Genomic DNA, 9,942 nt, shown 5'->3' with positions numbered 1-9,942 from the left:
CCTGTGGAAACCATGCATCTTAATTGAGGTATAGGCATGTGATAATGTCCAAATAATCATTCCTACACAAGGCCAATGGAAAATACACCATCCAGGATTTTGCTATCATATTATAAACACATGTAATTTACCACAACCCAACATGTATTAAGAACTCAGATAATATCATACATAGAATATTAAATTAAAAATTATTAAGGTTTCTCACCAGGCATTGGTGGGGCATGCCTTTAATCCCAGCACTCAGGAGGCAGAGACAGGCAGATTTCTGTGAGTTTGAGGCCAGTCTAGACTACAGAGGTAGTTCCAGGACAGGCTCCAAATCAATACAGAGAAACACTGTCTCTAGAAAAAAACCAAAACAAAAATTGCTAAGGTTTCTCTGACTGATTGGTAATGATAAGAGCCATTTTTGGAAAATTTGTCCTTAAAAAAAAAAAAAAAAACCAAAGAACTAAGATTTATCATTCTAATATCTGCAAATCAGTGACAATAAATCAATTAAAACCATGAGAAATGTATTCATTTTTAGTGATACAGCAAACTTCAAGACATACCATAAACTTTTGATTCTATTTCTTTTACTTTCACGTTTTAGGCAAAAACAAAACAAGACTAAAGAAGACCCTATGAAAACTGAAAGGGGTAAACTAAACTCAAAAAAGCTTCAAGTCTTCAGAAGAAACACAGTTCACGCTTTACCCTAGGCCTCAAGGAAACTTAGTTCTTGGAGACTGTGTTGTGGGCAACAGGTCACCTGCAAGAAACAGATATGAAAGGCCAAAACCAAACACAAGGAAACTCTAAGGCAACCTTCCTTTTAGTCCCTAGGAAACTTAGTTAGTTCCTGGAAACTGTTTGGCCACAAAGAAACTCCAAGATGCTTGGTCCTGGGAACTGTGTACAATAGGCCATCTCCAAGAGATGAACATAGAATCCACAGCACCAGCCAATGAGAACAGGGCACCTGCAAATAACAGAGAAAACCATAAAAAAAAAAAAAAAAAAAAAAAAAAAAAACACACACACACCACAAAATGTTCCCACCACACAAAATCATTGACACACCATTTGCCCTGCCAAAACTCTGACTCTGAGAAATTCCCCTAATTGTTGCCCAAATGTCAACCAACCAGGATCGGACCTGTGCCTCTCACTACCTACTGATGTAATCCTGTGATTTTTGTCTTTAAAACTCCTGCAGTGAACTAGGTAGATACTCCCTCTGCTCCATCAGCTTGCCAGACAGAATGCCTACCCATAGGGTTGAACAATAAAGCCTTGCATTTGCAGTTCAGTGAGTATGTCTCCTTGGTGGTCTCTGGGGGGTCTTTGTGACTTGGGCAAAACAAAAACCTCTTAAGCAGTCAAGGAAGGTCTTATTGGGCTCACATTGTCCATCATGGCCTGGAAGTCATGAGGTAGGAACAAGAGGCAGCTTGGTCCCATTGCTCTCACCATTAGGACATAGATGCTGGGGCTGATGACTTTTTCTGTTTTTTTCAATTTTTTTTAGTCTGGTACCCATGTGCATAAGATGGTCCTCTTCACCTGGGGAGTAGTCCCCCACTCTTCAGGCAAACATCTCTATAAGAACCCCAAAGAAAGCCAAGAGGAGTCTCCTATGAGAGTCCTAGTGGAGTCAAGTTGAAGTAAAGGTTAATGATCACAGACCATCTAGTTCTTATAGATAAATATTCACACAATGCCTTTTAGAAGCTACTGGTTGACCTTGGCTTTGAGGAAAGGAAGATCTATGCCCCAGGTTACTTATAGAAAAGAAAGCAAAAGCCATGAAGTAATGCTTTCAGACAGGTCCCAAGGTCAGATTCACATTCCCAGCCAGAAGTCCTGCACTTAGAGATACAGCCCAAGTCCTCTAAAACATTCAAATAGGTCAAGTTTTTTTTTTTCCTCTGTTAAAAAAATTGAAAAACAAAGCCAAATTCAAGAGTTTATAAACCAATATAAAGAAAACCATGATGTTCTTCAAGGGTTACTTTGGGTCAGGAGTACAGTGACTCAGAGTGATTGTGGAATTGAGGAAGTGGCAAAAGCCCTCAGGGCCACCCAGTCACAATGTAGGAGCCTTGAACCCAGTGTAAAACAAAACTGAAATGTGGACTTGATGTTCTTCTTATTAGTGAGGATGATGCCTACCTAACCCCTGCTGAAAGCATACTTATATGCAAAGCACTGTGCTAGTCTCCCAATGACTTCTCTGTTTATAATTTTAATGGCTTTTCTCTAAGGAAACTTCAGTTCACATTACAGGGGAATCACTGGGGAACTTCCTGGATTCTTCCGAGTACAGTCTCCTGAGCCAGAAAGGTGTTTTAAGGCAGTGGTGGCCTTAATCCCAGCATACCCAGAAGACTGACCCTCAGGATGTCATGATTGTACAGTAAGGACTTTACAGACAGCAGTGTCTCTGAAGTCCCTATAACTCTCCAACTCATCTTACACTTTCTTGGACTCTGTACCAAGCAAGTCCTTTCATCTCTGCTTCTCCAGAAAACAGTGTACACAGTTTGCTTTAGCTTAAATAACATTATGTTTAACCAATTAATAAAAATACAGAAATATTCATATCAATGGAAGAACATGTAGATATTACAATGTTTATGCCACATTATTTATTAAATCTTTATTCCTTAAGGTGAAAACTTTGGAAACTATTTCTTCTGGGTTTTTGAAATGTCTTCTACACTCATGCTGTCTCTAGTCACAGTGCTAAGATGGGTCTCTACAACTTTTAACTCCCAGAATTCACTTTCTATTGACTAACATTTCCTCATTCCTCCCCCTGACCTACAATACCTATGTTGCTTCTCTCAAGTCCTTCAGTATATTATTTATTTTTTAATTTCATGATTTAAAATGTAATGTTTTCTAAATATACATAAGGTTCTGTCAGTGCTATACAGTGAAACACTATCTGTATTTACTGGATATAATATATACAAAATATTTTCTTCAAGTCTATAAATTTAAAAAAAGTAAAATGGCAATTCTTTCTTAAATATTTATAGCCAATTGAAGATTTATATATACATAAACATATAATTTCAGTGTGATTAAGGACAATACAGAGAATATATTACTCTTTGCTTTGCACACACTTCAGAATTTCTAAGGAAATACTTAAAATTTCATGATCCAAACTTAATCATCTTTTTGCATATTTCAATATTCTCTAGAAGATTCCAGTGTGAGCAAAGCCTGTAGTTCATTGAAAAATGAAATCTCCTCAACTGCCAATGGAATGTGGGAAACATATGGAATGTTGGAGGGTTTTTATCCAAGCCTTGTAGAATCAGTGACAGTGAGCAGTTATTCTGAACATGCAAGTCAAGATGGGATAATGATAACATGTAGAGGGAAAAATGAAATCTCCTCAACTGCCAATGGAATGTGAGAAACATATGGAATGTTGGAGGGTTTTTATCCAAGCCTTGTAGAATCAGTGACAGTGAGCAGTTATTCTGAACATGCAAGTCAAGATGGGATAATGATAACATGTAGAGGGAAAGTTTGGAAAACTGCCCAGTTCTACCTACTCATTTAAGTGAAGTGACATAGGTTAGAGGAACATGTTTTGCCTGAAAAGAGAGATTTTGTGGAAACATTCCATTTAGGGGTGAGTGTTCCAAGGTTTTTCTCACTGCACATTGGCTTTGGGTTTTAATTCTACAGCTCTATAGTATAATCTGAGATCACAGATAGAAAACCTCCAGCAGTTCTTTTGTTATTCAGGAATGATTTAGCTATCCTTGGTTTTCTGTATTTCTGTATGAAACTGATTATTGTCTTTTCAAGCTCTATGAAGAATTGTGTGGGAATTTTGGTAGTGATTACATTGAATCTATGGATTGCTTTGTAGGATTGACACTTTTACTATATTAATCCTATAAATCCTTGAGAATGGCAGAGTTTTCTATTTTCTGATGTCTTCTTCAATTTCTCTCTTCAATGTCACACAATTTATAAGTCTTTCACTTGCTTGGTTAGAATTACCACAAGATATATTTTTATTACTTGAGCATAATGTGACAGGTGTTGTTTCCTGAATTTCTTTCTCAGTCCATTTATTGTTTATATACAGAAAAGCTACTGATTATTGTGAGTTAATTTTGTATCTAGCTACTTTGCTTAAAGAATTTATCAGCTGTTTGAGTTTTCCAGTGGAATTTTTAGGGTTACTTAAGTATACTGTGATATTATTTGCAAATGAAGTTACTTTGACTTCTTCCTTTTGTATAACCCCTTGGCCTCCTTCTGTTTACTTATTGCTGTAGCTAAGACTTCAAGCACTATACTGAGTAGGCATGGAAAGCCTTGTCTTGTTCCTGATTATAGTGGAAATGTTTGTAAGGAGTAAGGATTTCCTCCAGCTGCTGGTCTTGTTCCGCTACCGCGCCCGCCCCAATTAACACATAGAGACTCTGTATTTGATATAATGCTGTTGGCCAGGTACTAGTTTCTTATTGGCTAGCTCTGTCTTAAGTATTAATCCATTTCCACGTGGTCTCATCTTACCTGGGAACCGTCTGGTGCCCTGGCTCTCTCTAGACTCTCCATCTTGACTCCTTACTGCTTCCTCTGTCCTCCTTGTCTCCTTGTCCCGCCTATCTTGCTTTCCTATTGGCCAACAGTGCTTTATTCATTAACCAGTATGAGAAACATATTTAAAGAATGACATCTCCCATCATCTCCTCTTTTCTGTCTAAATAAAAAGAAGGGTTTTAACCTTAACATAGCAAAATATATAACACAACAGTTATCAAGAATCACAGTTAACAATATTTAGTCCATTAACATTTAGCTAGATTTAAAGAAAATATTCTATCATCTATTCTATCTTTGTGAGTCTAAAGTTCTATATGTAACTTATCTTTAATCCTAACTAAGGACAACTATAACTGTAACTATTTGTCTTCAACAACCTCAAAGACCACAGAAAGATAATATATAAACTCTAGAAATGACAGACAACTCACTTCCTGGTCAGTCACCAGAAGTTTTTCTGTAATGTTCCATCTACAGCCCATAGGCCATACAGTGTCTGGCAGACTCCTCAGCAAAGCAGGAAACTTTAAACTGTCCATCTGTATTGGCAGTTTGTCAGTCACTTTTCTCTGTGTCCAGCAGACTGTCTGGCAGACTCTTCCATGAAGCAGGAACTCTGTAGCAACACCCATATTGAATCAGTAGTCACTTTTCTGTGGGTCCTGCACGTCCAGTTGACAGCATAAAGTCAAACAGTCCAGAAAAGAGCAGTATCTTGTCCAAATGGCTAGCCTTGTCATATTGGAAGTAAACTCCATAACGAGTTTTTTCAATGTCCATCTTCCTTTTTGATGCAGGTGGTGTTTCCAGGACCACTTATGGCACATTGTCAAGAAAAACCCTAAACCATTTTAAATGCCATATTCTTTATGTCTTTGAAAGTTTGTATGTCTGTATATCTAGAAATCTTAACTATAAGATCTGACTATCATAGGTATTGTCTATAATCTGTATTGAACTACACATTACATTTCTACACAATACCTAAACAAGAGGAGAAATATACATATCACAAAATTGACCTTAAATTGTATCAATAAATGAAAATCCATTCCAAAACAAAGTATTCATATCTATACCATAATCCCTTTTTACCTTTAAAAAGAATTGGCTATGATCATTAACCATTTATAACCAACCCCAATAAATGAAAACAAACATTTATAAACAATATTTGGGAATTTGGGCATCGTTCTTTCCAAACTACTTCCTGCTGGTAAAGGGCTCTGTCATGGGGGATCCTAAGAAAATGCAGAAATCCTGACTGCAGTCTGCAAGGCTGCCTTGTCCAGCTGTTTTGAATGATGGATCACCAGGAACTCTGTTTCAGGGGGTCTGGCTTGCTCAAACCACATTAGTCTGGAAGGAATCCACAGCTTTTCATTTTCTGTGGAAACAAAAATAGAAATCCTTTTCCCCAGTAACATGTCCATAGACTTAAATTTTTGAGTCAAAGCATTTTTAAAATATATAAATTGAATTGATCCAGCAGCATTTGTTTCAACAGTTCAGAAGTGACCTGTGGAAGGAGGTCTGAGGAGGAGCAGGGGAACGCTCTTTTGATGGCGGGCCTCAGAGAGGAGAGCGTCCGATGGAACTTGATGGTGTTCATCTGTCTAGATTGTAAGTTATTTCTCCTTGGATAAATATCTATTGGGCCTATTTGTTGATCCTGATCCTTATTTAACCGCAATAAATGTTTCTGAGTTTATCTCCATTTAAATTGATGTTATCTATGGACTTTCTTTAATCCATTGAGTTGTGTTCCCTATATCCCTAATTTCTCTAGAACTTTTATCATGAGGAAGTTTTAGATTTTTTCAAAGGCCTTTTCTGCTACTAATGAGATGATCGTGTGTTTATGTGGCTGTTAACACTTATCAATTTAAGTGTGTTGAACCATTCATTGCTGCATCTCTGGGATGAAGCCTACTTGATCATGGTGGATGATATTTTTGACGTGTTCTAATAATAAGTTTAAAACTATCTTGAAAAATTTCATACCTATGTTCATAAGGAAAATTGAACTATAATTATCTTTCCTTTTTGGGAAACTGTGGCCTTGCATAAGGAATTGAATGATATTCTTTCTTCTACTCTTTTGTGCTATGATTTGAGTAGTATTGGTTTGAATTCTGGTAGAATTCTACACTAAAACCATCTGTCCCTGAGATTTTATATATATACATATAAACACTATAAAACATTTATAAACATTATATGTATGTATATGTAGGTACATATACATATCTGTATCTAGATATATGTTTTTTCTTTTTTATTCATTTCAGCCCTGAGTTTGAATATTTCTTGCCATCTGTTTCTTTTGGGTTTTCTTTTTGTTGTATAGCTTTCAGGTGTGCTGTTAGGTTGCTCGTATAACATATATACAGTTTTTTTTTTAATGACCTTGATTTTTAGAACTAGCTTCCTTGTATTTCATAAGTTTGGGTATGTTTTGTTTTCAATTTCTTTCAGTTTCAAAAAAATTTAATTTCTGTCTTGAGCCTTTTTACTCTCAATAATTGCTCAGTTTTAATGAGTTTTAAAGCTCTCTGTTGTTTCTGTTGTTCATTTCCAGCTGTATTGCTTCGTGATTTGATATTTTGCAGGGTTTTTTTTTTTTTTCAATTTTCTTGTTTCTGCTGAGACTTGCTTTGTGTCCAAATATGTGGTCAGTTTTGGGGAATGTTCCAAAAGGTGCTTTTGTGTTTGAGTGAAATGCTCTGTAAATATCTATTATGCCAATTGCTTTATAGTATCTGCTAGTTGTAGCCTTTCTCTGTTTAGTTTTGTCTGGATGACCTGTCTGTTGGCAAGACTGGAGTATTGAAGTGTCTCACTCTTAGTGTGAGTATCAGTATGTGATTTTAGCTGGAGTAGTGTTTCTATTACGAATGTGGTGTCCTTGTGTTTGCTTCATAGATGGAAAGAACTGTAACATTTGGTGGATTTTTCTTCGATGAGAATGTAGTTTCCTTTTATCATGGAGTTTATGCCCTCATGAAAAGACCATAGAGTTAATCCAGTTATACTTAAAAGATTTATTGATTAGCTGCTAGCAGGATGAACTATCTCTGAGACAAATTAAATATTGCTGTGAGATAGGGTGAGGGGTGAGGGGAGGATTTTTAAAAAGGATAATAACAAGAAAACCTTCAATATCTACTCAAGCAAGAAAAATAAACAGTCTACTCTCCCAGGTTAAATGGTTAAGGCGACTCAAAGCAATCTTTGGGTATCTGCATGAGCAAGTTACAGAAGCAAAAATGCAATTAGCCATATCCTAACAAACAGATAGCCACAGATGTACATTTTTAGGTTGAGGTCATTGAGTCAGGGTAACTGGAAACTTATCTTTCAGGGACTGGAGCCAGAGACAAAAGGCTATGGGGAATGAAGGTGGATGCCCAGCATAAAATGGAATTTATGTAGCCATAATACATTCTATTTGGATTGGTTCTGTTTGAAATGTAATTTTGGCAGATATTAAAAGGACTATACGCACTTGCTTCTTGTGTTCATTCACTTGGAATAGCTTTTCTAGCCCGTTTCCCTGAAGGACTGCCTATCTTTGATGCTAAGGAGTGTTTCTTGAATGCAACAGAAGGGCGGGTGATGTTTTCATATTCGTTTCTGTTAGTTTGAGGATTAAATACTATTAATATTGAGAGATATCAATGAGCAGTGTTTACTCATTCTGTTATTTTGTCATTGTAGTATGAGCTAACATATTTGCATTATTGGCTGGTGTGGCCAGCAGGACAAATCTACTTTTTTTTTACTCACCAATAAAACTATTTTGTTTCTGTTATAGTATATTTAGCTACACAGTTCAGAACTGGAGTCTTGCAACCCAACAAACTTAAGTATTTTGCAATTGTGAACCAAGTTTGGTTACTTGAATTAGGGATAAATCCACTAGATGGTGCTATGGATCTTGAATTTCAAAGATGCCTCAGACTTCAAAAGAATGAAAGTCTTGAACCTGGCTAGGTATGGTAGTGAAGGCCTGCCTGGACTGCATAGTGAATTTCAGGCCAGGAATTACGCAGTGGGATTCTGGGGGGAAAAAACAAACAAACAAACAAACAAACAAACAAAAAAGTCTTACCAAGTAATCAAGGAAACTTACTTAGCTTGGTCTGGCTTCTGGATGCTCTTTCTTATGTCACCCAACCTCTCTCTTTCTCTCTTGTTTCCTTTCTCCTCTCCTCTCTTCTACTCTCCTCTCCTCTTCTGTCTTCCCCTTCTCTCTCCACTCCTCTCTGTTCTCTCCTCCCTCTCTCCATCCCAGTTATTAGTTTCATTGTTTTGCACATTTATGTCGTATTGTATTTATATTGTATTTTATTATATTTTTGCATTATTAGAAAAAAAACTTAAGGAAATGTAATACATTTCATAAGCCTTTTTTGAGCAAATACTAGACATTAGTCAATTCTAAAGAAACCACAAGTGGATTATGGGTATGATCTGATATACCTTACATATTTATTGCATAAGCCACTAGCAAGGCATGATGGCATTTGCAAGTATTCCCAGCACTTAGGAGGACAAAGCTGGGATACAGAAGTTCTTTGTCAGGCGCACCTTCACAGCAAGATCTTTCTAAAGCCCATTTTGTATAAAGAAATATCCATGTCTGTCATAAAAGGGAATCTAAGTCTATCAGTAGCCATCAGGACACCAGGAGTGTACAGGAGACATGATTCAACACAGCCACCTATATTAGCATGAGGAGTTCTTCTCAGAGCGCTCCACTCAGGAGATGCTAAGTGTTCTTGACTGCAGAAATGGATTTTAAGATAAACCAGTATGACCTAGACTTAAATTGCATCAAGATCATATGTTAAAATGGATTTAACCATGGAGATAACAGAAACAGATGTGCATCAGGAAAGAATACACCCAAGTGTGGATGTAGGTTTCTCAAGAGAGACTAATGCTATGTGTCTTATATATGACTACACATATATGATTTTGATGGCTATTGGAAGAAATTCAAGGGAACCATTTTTCCCTTTTAGGCAAAGAAGACTATAGTCTAGGCTTCAGAAGTGATTTGAACAAGGTTGAAACCTGATAACATAAAAATATGGATCACAAGTTTCTCCTCAGTAGTTAAGATACATCTTATACTGTAAATGGGGGTGGGATTATGATATTCCAGGAAAACTTTAGGTTTACATCTGGGAAAAGAGAAAGGTCATAATCAATGGTTACGTATGATTAAGACATACAGTATGAGTCATTGCTATTTTAATATTTTTATTTGAAGTATGTCTATATAAAAGTCATTTGCCTTTACAGGTACATTCTTAATAGCAAATGTTAACTGTACTGGGATTCTTATCATTTTTGGTGTTGTTA

Source organism: Phodopus roborovskii, unplaced genomic scaffold, assembly GCF_943737965.1.
Source record: "Phodopus roborovskii unplaced genomic scaffold, PHOROB, whole genome shotgun sequence".
NCBI classification, from domain to species: domain Eukaryota; kingdom Metazoa; phylum Chordata; class Mammalia; order Rodentia; family Cricetidae; genus Phodopus; species Phodopus roborovskii.
This window is presented reverse-complemented; position numbering follows the sequence as displayed.